Raw genomic sequence first — 14,800 nt, 5'->3', positions numbered from 1 at the left:
CCCAATGCCACAAGCACTGAGTACAGAAATAGGAGAATAGCACAGATAATGCGCTGCTTAAGACTTGCTGCAGGAGGGAGGGTTTTAGATTCCCTCACTGGATCACTGGAACCGCTTTTGGGAAAGTGGGACCTGTACAAACAGGATGGTCTCCATCTGAACCAGAGTGGAACTAACATCTTTGCTATTGGTTTGGAGTGCTGTTGGGAAGAGTTTAAACTCATTCAACTGTCAGCAGAATAGGGCCACAGTTAAATGCCTCTCCAAATGGAGATAGATTCGCTCGTTCAGAATCTTTTCCAATAGTTTGGCTACCACAGACGTGAGACTCAGTGGTCTGTAGTTTCCTAGCACGTCTCTCCAATCTTTCTTAAATAGTGGGACCACAGTAGCTGTTCTCCAGTCCTCTGGCACCTCCCCAGTGGCCAGGGAGGAATGAAAAATGTGGGTCAGAGCCTCTGCAGTTTCCTCCCTCACCTCCCACAACAACCTGGGGCACAATTCATCCGGACCTTGAGATTTGTCCGCTTTTAAGCCCGCCAATACCTCCAATACCTTGTCACTCCCTATGATAATTTTCTCTTGACCTCACAGTCTCTCTCCCCAAGTTCCATGACTCCCTCCTCATTCTCATGGGTGAAGATAGATGTGAAATATTCATCAAGTTGATCTTTCCCTACACCCTAGCTATGACTGTAACACTGCACTCTCTTCTTTCCTTCCCTATGTGTGGTATTTGTTTGTCTGTTTGTGAAAGAAACAATACTTTTGATTGTATACTAATCACAGAACCATAGAATCCTGCAATGCAGAAGGAGGTCATTTGGCCCATCGAGTCTGCACGGACCACAATCCCACCCAGCCCCTATCCCCGTGCATTTACCCTCGCTAGTCCCCCTGTCACAAAGGGGCAATTTAGCATGGCCGATCCACCGAACCTGCACATCTTTGGTATGTGGGAGGAAACTGGAGCCCCTGGAGGAAACCCACACAGACAGACACGGGGAGAATGTGCAAACTCCACACAGATAGTGACCCAAGCCGGGATTCAAACCCGGGACTCTGGTGCTGTGGGTCACAGCAGTGCAAACCACTGTGCCACTGAGCCACATGTGAGAATATGAAGGTGACAAGAATAAATGAAATTGAATGAAAAATGCCAGAGTGCAGAAGACAGATTTTTGAAGTCGTTGAATATTAACATGAAAGCAAACGACTGCAGGTTTGAAGGATGTTGCGACGGAAGGAAAGGGACGCTGCAGCTACTGAACGAAGCAGCGCCCCGTTGAGCAACAAGAGAAAAGCCAGCTTCTATCTTTGATGATGAAATGAGGGGAGAGCGCGAACGCAGTCCCCCACTACCACAAATTTTGCATTCGAGTATCCCGCATTTGGGGACATCGCAGGCGTCAGCACACCCGCAGTGCAATGGGCTAGCCTCGTCCTGGGCGAACCACCTTCATGATCATGGTTTCACCCCTGCCAGGTAAGTATGCCTGAAAAGTCCCAAACGCTTCCACCCGCCATCAAACATTACATCTCACACTCATACTTACTGAGTTTCAAACACCAGATTGTCCCTTTGCTTCCAATGTCCTGCATCAAGGTCCTTCAATCCTTCCATATCATTCTCACGAATGCTTCAATGCTCCCCACTAGTCACAGAAACGTTGAAATAGTGCCACCAGATCTATTAGCATATTGTCCTTAAAAGGAAATGAACCACCTTCCGAAGCTTGTCCTTCAAACACAGGGACCACATTCCGGAAAGAAAAGCCTTTTTCTATCTGACTTTGTTCAGGGAGGAAAGATTTCAATTTTCACAAACTCGGGGGTGTTGATGAAAGGCAGAGATTCATCAGGAGGTCTTTAGTTTGATTTGATTTATTATTGTCAATATTATTATTGAGCACTGTGAGTGCTGCCTGGCTCAGTGAGAGTGCTTTTGCAGTTGGGTGCATACAGGGAGTGAGGTGAAACAGGCAGCAGAGGCTGCAAGGGAGAGTGCTGACTGGTAAGTAGAGGGTCAGGTCGGTAAGTCTTTCCAATTTTTACCACTGTATATAGTCTGAAACGACAGCTTGTAGTTTAAATCAGTAAGGGCTGGAATTGGTTGGACGAGGAGAAGGAAAGAAGGGCTTAATTAGTGCTAAATGTAATAACTTTATTTTGAAGTGATTCATGAATTAACACTAGAACTGTCAGTCAGTGGGGTGCAGTGCTTTAACTGTGAGATGTGGGAGGTCCCTGACGCTCCCAGCATTGCGGATGGCTACATCTGTAGGAAGTGCATCCAATGGCAGCTCCTCACAGACCGCGTGGTTCGGTTGGAGCAACAGTTGGATGCAGTCGGGAGCATGCAGGTGGTGGAAAGCCGCCTGCAGAGACAGGAGTTACAGAGGCATGGTCACACTCAAGGTGCAGGCGGATAGATGGATGACCGCCAGAAAGAGCAGGAAGTCATTGCAGGAATCCCCCGTGGCTGTCCCCCACTCTAACAGGTATACCGCTTTGGATACTGTTGGGGTATTGGGGGTAAACAGCAGTGGCCAGTGCAGTGTCACCACGGCTGGCTCTGTTGTTCAGCAGGGAGGGTCAAAGCACAGAAGAGCATTAGTCACAGGTGACTCCATAGTCAGAGACACAGATAGGCGCTTCTGTGGTCGTGAAAGAGACTCCAGGATGGTGTGTTGCCTCCCTGGTGCCAGGACCTGCGATGCCACTGAATGGCTGCAGGACATCCTAAAGGGGGAGGGCGATAAGGCAGAGGTCATGGTACATATTGGTCCCAATGACACAGGTAGAAAGAGGGATGAGGTCTTGCTCTAAGGATTCAGGGAGTTAGGCAATAGAATAAGGAGCAGGACCTCTCGGATTGTAATCTCTGGATTACTCCCAATGCCACAAGCACTGAGTACAGAAATAGGAGAATAGCACAGATAATGCGCTGCTTAAGACTTGCTGCAGGAGGGAGGGTTTTAGATTCCCTCACTGGATCACTGGAACCGCTTTTGGGAAAGTGGGACCTGTACAAACAGGATGGTCTCCATCTGAACCAGAGTGGAACTAACATCTTTGCTATTGGTTTGGAGTGCTGTTGGGAAGAGTTTAAACTCATTCAACTGTCAGCAGAATAGGGCCACAGTTAAATGCCTCTCCAAATGGAGATAGATTCGCTCGTTCAGAATCTTTTCCAATAGTTTGGCTACCACAGACGTGAGACTCAGTGGTCTGTAGTTTCCTAGCACGTCTCTCCAATCTTTCTTAAATAGTGGGACCACAGTAGCTGTTCTCCAGTCCTCTGGCACCTCCCCAGTGGCCAGGGAGGAATTAAAAATGTGGGTCAGAGCCTCTGCAGTTTCCTCCCTCACCTCCCACAACAATCTGGGGCACAATTCATCCGGACCTTGAGATTTGTCCGCTTTTAAGCCCGCCAATACCTCCAATACCTTGTCACTCCCTATGATAATTTTCTCTTGACCTCACAGTCTCTCTTCCCAAGTTCCATGACTCCCTCCTCATTCTCATGGGTGAAGATAGATGTGAAATATTCATCAAGTTGATCTTTCCCTACACCCTAGCTATGACTGTAATACTGCACTCTCTTCTTTCCTTCCCTATGTGTGGTATTTAGAATAGAACAGTACAGCACAGAACAGGCCCTTCGGCCCACGATGTTGTGCCGAGCTTTATCTGAAACCAAGATCAAGCTGTCCCACTCCCTATCATCCTGGTGTACTCCATGTGCCTATCCAATAACCGCTTAAATGTCCCCAAAGTGTCTGACTCCACTATCACTGCAGGCAGACCATTCCACACCCCAACCACTCTCTGCGTAAAGAACCTACCTCTGATATCCTTCCTATATCTCCCACCATGAACCCTATAGTTATGCCCCCTTGTAATAGCTGCATCCACCCGAGGAAATAGTCTTTGAACGTTCACTCTATCTATCCCCTTCATCATTTTATAAACCTCTATTACGTCTCCCCTCAGCCTCCTCCGCTCCAGAGAGAACAGCCCATCTCCCTCAACCTTTCCTCATAAGACCTACCCTCCAAACCAGGCAGCATCCTGGTAAATCTCCTCTGCACTCTTTCATGCGCTTCCACATCCTTCTTATAGTGAGGTGACCAGAACTGCACACAATATTCCAAATGTGGTCTCACCAAGGTCCTGTACAGTTGCAGCATAACCCCACGGCTCTTAAACTCCAACCCCCTGTTAATGAAAGCTAACACACTATTGGCCTTCTTCACAGCTCTATCCAATTGAGTGGCAACCTTTAGAGATCTGTGGATATGGACCCCAAGATCTCTCTGTTCCTCCACAGTCTTCAGAACCCTACCTTTGACCCTGTAATCCACATTTAAATTAGTCCTACCAAAATGAATCACCTCACATTTATCAGGATTAAACTCCATTTGCCATTTTTCAGCCCAGCTTTGCATCCTATCTATGTCTCTTTGCAGCCTACAACAGCCCTCCACCTCATCCACTACTCCATCAATCTTGGTGTCATCAGCAAATTTACTGATCCACCCTTCAGCCCCCTCCTCTAAGTCATTAATAAAAATCACAAAGAGCAGAGGACCAAGCACTGATCCCTGCAGCACTCCGCTAGCAACCTGCCTCCAGTCCGAAAATTTTCCATCCACCACCACCCTCTGTCTTCGATCAGATAGCCAGTTACCTATCCAATTTGCCAACTTTCCCTCTATCCCACACCTCCTTACTTTCATCATAAGCCGACCATGGGGGACCTTATCAAACGCCGTACTAAAATCCATGTATATGACATCAACTGCCCTACCTTCATCAACACACTTAGTTACCTCCTCATAAAATTAATAGATGTGAACTATTCATCAAGTTGATCATTCTCTACACCCTAGCTATGACTAATACTGCATTCTGCACTCTCTTCTTTCCTTCCCTACATGTGGTATTTTTTTGTCTGTTTGTGCAAGAAACAATACTTTTGATTGTATACTAATCACAGAATCATAGCATCCTGCAATGCAGAAGGAGGTCATTTGGCCCATCGAGTCTGCACGGACCACAATACCACCCAACCCCCATCCCCGTGCATTTACCCTCGCTAGTCCCCCTGTCAAAAAGGGGCAATTTAGCATGGCCTATCCACCTAACCTGCACATCTTTGGTATGTGGGAGGAAACTGGAGCCCCTGGAGGAAACCCACACAGACAGACACGGGGAGAATGTGCAAACTCCACACAGATAGTGACCCAAGCCGGGATTCAAACCCGGGACTCTGGTGCTGTGGGTCACAGCAGTGCAAACCACTGTGCCACTGAGCCACATGTGACAATATGAAGGTGACAAGAATAAATCAAATTGAATGAAAAATGCCAGAGTGCAGAAGACAGATTTTGAAAGTAGTTGAATATTAACATGAAAGCAAACTACTGCAGGTTTGAAGGATCTTGCAAAGGAAGGAAAGAGACGCTGCAGCTACTGAACGAAGAAGCGCCGCCGTTAAACAACAAGAGAAAAGCCAGATTCTTTTGTTATTGCAATGGAGAGGGATAGGGCCGGACGGCAGGGCAAGGCTTACAATTGGGGGAGAGGTAATTATGATGCGATTAGGCAAGAATTAGGGGGCATAAGATGGGAACAGAAACTGTCAGGGAAAGGCACTGATGAAAAGTGGAACTTTTTCAAGGAACAAATACTGGGTGTCCTTGATAGGTATGTCCCTGTCAGGCAGGGAGGAAATGGCCGAGTGAGGGAACCGGGGTTCACAAAAGAGGTGGAATGTCTTGTGAAAAGGAAGAGGGAAGCTTATGTAGGGATGAGGAAACAAGGTTCAGATGGCTCGATTGAGGGTTACAAGTTAGCAAGGAATGAGCTGAAAAAGGGGCTGAGGAGAGCTAGGAGGGGACATGAGAAGTCCTTGGCGGGTCGGATCAAGGAAAACCCCAAGGCTTTTTACTCTTATGTGAGGAATAAAAGAATGACCAGGGTGAGGTTAGGGCCGGTCAAGGACAGTGGTGGGAACTTGTGTATGGAATCAGTAGAGATAGGCGAGGTGATGAATGAATACTTTTCTTCAGTGTTCACCAAGGAGAGGGGCCATGTTTTTCAGGAAGAGAAGGTGTTACAGGCTAATAGGCTGGAGGAAATAGATGTTCGGAGGGAGGATGTATTGGCAGTTTTGAATAAACTGAAGGTCGATAAGTCCCCTGGGCCTGATGAAATGTATCCTAGGATTCTTTGGGAGGCGAGGGATGAGATTGCAGAGCCTTTGGCTTTGATCTTTGGGTCCTCGCTGTCCACGGGGATGGTGCCAGAGGACTGGAGAGTGGCAAATGTTGTTCCTCTGTTTAAGAAAGGGAATAGAAATGACCCTGGTAATTATAGACCGGTTAGTCTGACTTCGGTGGTTGGTAAATTGATGGAAAAGGTCCTTAGGGATGGGATTTACGACCATTTAGAAAGATGCGGATTAATCCGGGATAGTCAGCACGGATTTGTGAAGGGCAAATCGTGCCTCACAAATTTGATAGAATTTTTTGAGGAGGTAACTAGGTGTGTTGATGAAGGTAGGGCGGTTGATGTCATATACATGGATTTTAGTAAGGCGTTTGATAAGGTCCCCCATGGTCGGCTTATGATGAAAGTAAGGAGGTGTGGGATAGAGGGAAAGTTGGCCGATTGGATAGGTAACTGGCTATCTGATCGAAGACAGAGGGTGGTGGTGGATGGAAAATTTTCGGACTGGAGGCAGGTTGCTAGCGGAGTGCCGCAGGGATCGGTGCTTGGTCCTCTGCTCTTTGTGATTTTTATTAATGACTTAGAGGAGGGGGCTGAAGGGTGGATCAGTAAATTTGCTGATGACACCAAGATTGGTGGAGTAGTGGATGAGGTGGAGGGCTGTTGTAGGCTGCAAAGAGACATAGATAGGATGCAAAGCTGGGCTGAAAAATGGCAAATGGAGTTTAACCCTGATAAATGTGAGGTGATTCATTTTGGTCGGACAAATTTAAATGTGGATTACAGGGTCAAAGGTAGGGTTCTGAAGACTGTGGAGGAACAGAGAGATCTTGGGGTCCATATCCACAGATCTCTAAAGGTTGCCACTCAAGTGGATAGAGCTGTGAAGAAGGCATATAGTGTGTTAGCTTTTATTAACAGGGGGTTGGAGTTTAAGAGCCGTGGGGTTATGCTGCAACTGTACAGGACCTTGGTGAGACCGCATTTGGAATATTGCGTGCAGTTCTGGTCACCTCACTATAAGAAGGATGTGGAAGCGCTGGAGAGAGTGCAGAGGAGATTTACCAGGATGTTGCCTGGTTTGGAGTGTCGGTCTTATGAGGAAAGGTTGAGGGAGCTGGGGCTGTTCTCTCTGGAGCGGAGGAGATTGAGGGGAGACTTAATAGAGGTTTATAAAATGATGAAGGGGATAGATAGAGTGAACGTTCAAAGACTATTTCCTCGGGTGGATGGAGCTATTACAAGGGGGCATAACTATAGGGTTCATGGTGGGAGATATAGGAAGGATATCAGAGGTAGGTTCTTCACGCAGAGAGTGGTTGGGGTGTGGAATGGACTGCCTGCAGTGATAGTGGAGTCAGACACTTTAGGAACATTTAAGCGGTTATTGGATAGGCACATGGAGCACACCAGGATGGTAGGGAGTGGGATAGCTTGATCTTGGTTTCAGATGAAGGTCGGAACAACATCGTGGGCCGAAGGGCCTGTTCTGTGCTGTACTATTCTATGTTCTAGCTTTGATGATGAAATCAGGGGAGAGCGCGAACGCAGTCCCCCACTACCACAAATTTTGCAGTCGAGTATCCCGCATTTGAGGACATCGCAGGCGTCAGCACACCCGAAGTGCAATGGGCTAGCCTCGTCCTGCGCGAACCACCTTTCTGATCATGGTTTCACCCCTGCCAGGTAAGTATGTCTGAAAAGTCCCAAACACTTCCACCCGCCATCAAACATTACATCTCACACTCATACTTACTGAGTTTCAAACACCAAATTGTCACTTTGCTTCCAATGTCCTGCATCAAGGTCCTTCAATCCTTCCATATCATTCTCACGAATGCTTCAATGCTCCCCTCTATTCACAGAAACGTTGAAATAGCGCCACCAGACCTATTAGCATATTGTCCTTAAAAGGAAATGAACCACCTTCCGAAGCTTGTCCTTCAAACACAGGGACCACATTCCGGAAAGAAAAGCCTTTTTCTATCTGACTTTGTTCAGGGAGGAAGGATTTCAATTTTCACAAACTGGGGGTGTGGATGAAAGGCAGAGATTCATCAGGAGGTCTTTAGTTTGAATTGATTTATTATTGTCAATCTTATTATTGAGCACTGTGAGTGCTGCCTGGCTCAGTGAGAGTGCTTTGGCAGTTGGGTGCAAACAGGGAGTGAGGTGAAACAGACAGCAGAGGCTGCAAGGGAGAGTGCTGACTGGTAAGTAGAGGGTCAGGTCGGTAAGTCTTTCCAATTTTTACCACTGTATTTCTTTTGATACCAACCAAGTAAACGAACTCAAACTAAGTTAGGGACAAATTAAAGGGGGCAGCTCCCCAAAAGGAAGGGGGGAACAGCCCGAACCAAAAACAAAGTCGAAAGGAAACTTAAAACATCAAATCAAAAGGTGATTATCAGGGTCGATAATACACCCCAGCCCCTGCGGTGCCCAGCGGTCGCGGAAAGCGTCAACCGCGCCCGTGGACACAGCATGCTCCCTCTCCAGAGACACCTGGCTGCGAATGTAGCTACGGTAGAGGGGCAGACAGTCGGGATGGACGGCCCCGTCGATCGCCCGCTGCCTGGACCTATTGATGGCACGTCTCGCCAGGCCCAGGAGCAGGTTCACGAGGAGGTCGGCATTCCCACTGTATATAGTCTGAAACTGCATATTGTGGTTTAAATCAGTAAGGGCTGGAATTGGTTGGACGAGGAGAAGGAAAGAAGGGCTTAATGAGTGCTAAATGTGATAACTATTTATTTTGAAGTGATTCATGAATTAACACTAGAACTGTCAGTCAGTGGGGTGCAGTGCTTTAACTGTGAGATGTGGGAGGTCCGTGACACTCCCAGCATTCCGGATGGCTACAACTGCAGGAAGTGCATCCAATGGCAGCTCCTCACAGACCGCGTGGTTCGGTTGGAGCAACAGTTGGATGCAGTCGGGAGCATGCAGGTGGTGGAAAGCCGCCTGCATAGACAGGAGCTACAGAGGCATGGTCACACTCAAGGTGCAGGCGGATAGATGAGTGACCGCCAGAAAGAGCAGGAAGTCATTGCAGGAATCCCCCGTGGCTGTCCCCCACTCTAACAGGTATATCGCTTTGGATACTGTTGGGGTATCGGGGGGTAAACAGCAATGGCCAGTGCAGTGACACCACGGCTTGCTCTGTTGTTCAGCAGGGAGGGTCAAAGCACAGAAGAGCATTAGTCACAGGTGACTCCACAGTCAGAGACACAGATAGGCGCTTCTGTGGTCGTGAAAGAGACTCCAGGATGGTGTGTTGCCTCCCTGGTGCCAGGACCTGCGATGCCTCTGAATGGCTGCAGGGCATCCTGAAGGGGCAGGGTGATAAGGCAGAGGTCATGGTACATATTGGTCCCAATGACACAGGTAGAAAGAGGGATGAGGTCTTGCACCAAGGATTCAGGGAGTTAGGCAATCGACTATTGGGCGGCACGGTAGCACAGTGGATAGCACTGCTGCTTCACAGCTCCAGGGACCCGGGTTTGATTCCCGGCTTGGGTCACTGTCTGTGTGGAGTTTGCACGTTCTCCTCGTGTCTGCGTGGGTTTCCTCCGGGTGCTCCGGTTTCCTCCCACAGTCCAAAGATGTGCAGGTTAGGTTGATTGGCCAGGTTAAAAATTGCCCCTTAGAGTCCTGAGATGCGTAGGTTAGAGGGATTAGCGGGTAAATTTGTGGGGGTAGGGCCTGGGTGGGATTGTGGTCGGTGCAGACTCGATGGGCCGAATGGCCTCCTTCTGCAATGTAGGGTTTCTATGATTTCTATGACTAAGGAGCAGGACCTCTCGGATTGTAATCTCTGGATTACTCCCAATGCCACAAGCACTGAGTACAGAAATAGGAGAATACACAGATAAATGCGCTGCTTAAGACTTGGTGCAGGAGGGAGGGTTTTACATTCCCCCCTGGATCACTGGGACCGCTTTTGGGAAAAGTGGGACCTGTACAAACAGGACGGTCTACATCTGAACCAGAGTGGAACTAACATCCTTGCTATTGATGTGCGAGTGCTGTTGGGAAGAGTTTAAACTAGTTTAACTGTCAGCAGAATAGGGACACAGTTAAATGCCTCTCCAAATGGAGATAGATTCGCTCGTTCAGAATCTTTTCCAATAGTTTGGCTACCACAGACGTGAGACTCAGTGGTCTGTAGTTTCCTAGCACGCCTCTCCAATCTTTCTTAAATAGTGGGACCACAGTAGCTGTTCTCCAGTCCTCTGGCACCTCCCCAGTGGCCAGGGAGGAATTAAAAATGTGGGTCAGAGCCTCTGCAGTTTCCTCCCTCACCTCCCACAACAATCTGGGGCACAATTCATCCGGACGTTGAGTTTTGTCCGCTTTTAAGGCCGCCAATACCTCCAATACCTTGTCACTCCCGATGAGAATTTGCTCTTGACCTCACAGTCTCTCTCCCCAAGTTCCATAACTCCCTCCTCATTCTCATGGGTGAAGATAGATGTGAAATATTCATCAAGTTGATCTTTCCCTACACCCTAGCTATGACTGTAACACTGCACTCTCTTCTTTCCTTCCCTTTGTGTGGTATTTGTTTGTCTGTTTGTGAAAGAAACAATACTTTTGATTGTATACTAATCACAGAATCATAGAATCCTGCAATGCAGAAGGAGGTCATTTGGCCCATCGAGTCTGCACGGACCACAATCCCACCCAGCCCCTATCCCCGTGCATTTACCCTCGCTAGTCCCCCTGTCACAAAGGGGCAATTTAGCATGACCGATCCACCGAACCTGCACATCTTTGGTATGTGGGAGGAAACTGGAGCCCCTGGAGGAAACCCACACAGACAGACACGGGGAGAATGTGCAAACTCCACACAGATAGTGACCCAAGCCGGGATTCAAACCCGGGACTCTGGTGCTGTGGGTCACAGCAGTGCAAACCACTGTGCCACTGAGCCACATGTGAGAATATGAAGGTGACAAGAATAAATCAAATTGAATGAAAAATGCCAGAGTGCAGAAGACAGATTTTTGAAGTCGTTGAATATTAACATGAAAGCAAAAGACTGCAGGTTTGAAGGATCTTGCGAAGGAAGGAAAGAGACGCTGCAGCGACTGAACGAAGCAGCGCCCCGTTGAGCAACAAGAGAAAAGCCAGCTTCTATCTTTGATGATGAAATGAGGGGAGAGCGCGAACGCAGTCCCCCACTACCACAAATTTTGCAGTCGAGTATCCCGCATTTGGGGACATCGCAGGCGTCAGCACACCCGCAGTGAAATGGGCTAGCCTCGTCCTGGGCGAACCACCTTCATGATCATGGTTTCACCCCTGCCAGGTAAGTATGCCTGAAAAGTCCCAAACACTTCCACCCGCCATCAAACATTACATCTCACACTCATACTTACTGAGTTTCAAACACCAGATTGTCCCTTTGCTTCCAATGTCCTGCATCAAGGTCCTTCAATCCTTCCATATCATTCTCACGAATGCTTCAATACTCCCCACTAGGCACAGAAACGTTGAAATAGTGCCACCAGATCTATTAGCATATTGTCCTTAAAAGGAAATGAACCACCTTCCGAAGCTTGTCCTTCAAACACAGGGACCACATTCCGGAAAGAAAAGCCTTTTTCTATCTGACTTTGTTCAGGGAGGAAAGATTTCAATTTTCACAAACTCGGGGGTGTTGATGAAAGGCAGAGATTCATCAGGAGGTCTTTAGTTTGATTTGATTTATTATTGTCAATTTATTATTGACTTGATTTATTATTGCCAGGCTCAGTGAGAGTGCTTTTGCAGTTGGGTGCATACAGGGAGTGAGGTGAAACAGGCAGCAGAGGCTGCAAGGGAGAGTGCTGACTGGTAAGTAGAGGGTCAGGTCGGTAAGTCTTTCCAATTTTTACCACTGTATATAGTCTGAAACGACATCTTGTAGTTTAAATCAGTAAGGGCTGGAATTGGTTGGACGAGGAGAAGGAAAGAAGGGCTTAATTAGTGCTAAATGTAATAACTTTATTTTGAAGTGATTCATGAATTAACACTAGAACTGTCAGTCAGTGGGGTGCAGTGCTTTAACTGTGAGATGTGGGAGGTCCCTGACGCTCCCAGCATTGCGGATGGCTACATCTGTAGGAAGTGCATCCAATGGCAGCTCCTCACAGACCGCGTGGTTCGGTTGGAGCAACAGTTGGATGCAGTCGGGAGCATGCAGGTGGTGGAAAGCCGCCTGCATAGACAGGAGTTACAGAGGCATGGTCACACTCAAGGTGCAGGCGGATAGATGGATGACCGCCAGAAAGAGCAGGAAGTCATTGCAGGAATCCCCCGTGGCTGTCCCCCACTCTAACAGGTATACCGCTTTGGATACTGTTGGGGTATCGGGGGTAAACAGCAGTGGCCAGTGCAGTGTCACCACGGCTGGCCCTGTTGTTCAGCAGGGAGGGTCAAAGCACAGAAGAGCATTAGTCACAGGTGACTCCATAGTCAGAGACACAGATAGGCGCTTCTGTGGTCGTGAAAGAGACTCCAGGATGGTGTGTTGCCTCCCTGGTGCCAGGACCTGCGATGCCTCTGAATGGCTGCATGGCATCCTGAAGGGGCAGGGTGATAAGGCAGAGGTCATGGTACATATTGGTCCCAATGACACAGGTAGAAAGAGGGATGAGGTCTTGCACCAAGGATTCAGGGAGTTAGGCAATCGACTATTGGGCGGCACGGTAGCACAGTGGATAGCACTGCTGCTTCACAGCTCCAGGGACCTGGGTTTGATTCCCGGCTTGGGTCACTGTCTGTGTGGAGTTTGCACGTTCTCCTCGTGTCTGCGTGGGTTTCCTCCGGGTGCTCCGGTTTCCTCCCACAGTCCAAAGATGTGCAGGTTAGGTTGATTGGCCAGGTTAAAAATTGCCCCTTAGAGTCCTGAGATGCGTAGGTTAGAGGGATTAGCGGGTAAATTTGTGGGGGTAGGGCCTGGGTGGGATTGTGGTCGGTGCAGACTCGATGGGCCGAATGGCCTCCTTCTGCACTGTAGGGTTTCTATGATTTCTCTGACTAAGGAGCAGGACCTCTCGGATTGTAATCTCTGGATTACTGCCAATGCCACAAGCACTGAGTACAGAAATAGGAGAATAGCACAGATAAATGCGCTGCTTAAGACTTGGTGCTGGAGGGAGGGTTTTAGATTCCCCCCTGGATCACTGGGACCGCTTTTGGGAAAAGTGGGACCTGTACAAACAGGACGGTCTACATCTGAACCAGAGTGGAACTAACATCCTTGCTATTGATGTGCGAGTGCTGTTGGGAAGAGTTTAAACTAGTTCAGCTGTTAGCATAATAGGGACACAGTTAAATGCCTCTCCAAATGGAGATAGATTCGCTCGTTCAGAATCTTTTCCAATAGTTTGGCTACCACAGACGTGAGACTCAGTGGTCTGTAGTTTCCTAGCACGTCTCTCCAATCTTTCTTAAATAGTGGGACCACAGTAGCTGTTCTCCAGTCCTCTGGCACCTCCCCAGTGGCCAGGGAGGAATTAGAAATGTGGGTCAGAGCCTCTGCAGTTTCCTCCCTTACCTCCCACAACAATCTGGGGCACAATTCATCCGGACCTTGAGATTTGTCCGCTTTTAAGCCCGCCAATACCTCCAATACCTTGTCACTCCCGATGAGAATTTGCTCTTGACCTCACAGTCTCTCTCCCCAAGTTCCATAACTCCCTCCTCATTCTCATGGGTGAAGATAGATGTGAAATATTCATCAAGTTGATCTTTCCCTACACCCTAGCTATGACTGTAACATTGCACTCTCTTCTTTCCTTCCCTATGTGTGGTATTTGTTTGTCTGTTTGTGAAAGAAACAATACTTTTGATTGTATACTAATCACAGAATCATAGAATCCTGCAATGCAGAAGGAGGTCATTTGGCCCATCGAGTCTGCACGGACCACAATCCCACCCAGCCCCTATCCCCGTGCATTTACCCTCGCTAGTCCCCCTGTCACAAAGGGGCAATTTAGCATGGCCGATCCACCGAACCTGCACATCTTTGGTATGTGGGAGGAAACTGGAGCCCCTGGAGGAAACCCACACAGACAGACACGGGGAGAATGTGCAAACTCCACACAGATAGTGACCCAAGTCGGGATTCAAACCCGGGACTCTGGTGCTGTGGGTCACAGCAGTGCAAACCACTGTGCCACTGAGCCACATGTGAGAATATGAAGGTGACAAGAATAAATGAAATTGAATGAAAAATGCCAGAGTGCAGAAGACAGATTTTTGAAGTCGTTGAATATTAACATGAAAGCAAACGACTGCAGGTTTGAAGGATGTTGCGAAGGAAGGAAAGAGACGCTGCAGCTACTGAACGAAGCAGCGCCCCGTTGAGCAACAAGAGAAAAGCCAGCTTCTATCTTTGATGATGAAATGAGGGGAGAGCGCGAACGCAGTCCCCCACTACCACAAATTTTGCATTCGAGTATCCCGCATTTGGGGACATCGCAGGCGTCAGCACACCCGCAGTGCAATGGGCTAGCCTCGTCCTTGGCGAACCACCTTCATGATCATGGTTTCACCCCTGCCAGGTAAGTAT

At 48.3% G+C, this 14,800-nt stretch overlaps 4 non-coding genes across 4 annotated transcripts; all 4 read right to left on the bottom strand.

Moving 5' to 3' along the window:
* Positions 1-1,330: 1,330 nt before the first annotated feature.
* LOC144498158 (U1 spliceosomal RNA) lies at positions 1,331-1,494 on the bottom strand. Its single transcript, XR_013498691.1, has one exon. It is a non-coding gene; the product is annotated as a U1 spliceosomal RNA (small nuclear RNA).
* A 6,273-nt stretch (positions 1,495-7,767) lies between these two features.
* LOC144497993 (U1 spliceosomal RNA) lies at positions 7,768-7,931 on the bottom strand. Its single transcript, XR_013498589.1, has one exon. It is a non-coding gene; the product is annotated as a U1 spliceosomal RNA (small nuclear RNA).
* Positions 7,932-11,395: 3,464 nt separating this feature from the next.
* Positions 11,396-11,559, bottom strand: LOC144498156 (U1 spliceosomal RNA). The gene has a single exon (XR_013498689.1). It is a non-coding gene; the product is annotated as a U1 spliceosomal RNA (small nuclear RNA).
* Positions 11,560-14,636: 3,077 nt separating this feature from the next.
* Positions 14,637-14,800, bottom strand: LOC144497992 (U1 spliceosomal RNA). Its single transcript, XR_013498588.1, has one exon. It is a non-coding gene; the product is annotated as a U1 spliceosomal RNA (small nuclear RNA).

Source organism: Mustelus asterias, chromosome 8, assembly GCF_964213995.1.
Source record: "Mustelus asterias chromosome 8, sMusAst1.hap1.1, whole genome shotgun sequence".
Lineage (NCBI taxonomy): Eukaryota > Metazoa > Chordata > Chondrichthyes > Carcharhiniformes > Triakidae > Mustelus > Mustelus asterias.
Note: the sequence above shows the minus strand (reverse complement) of the source record. Positions and strands in the feature narration are given on the sequence as shown.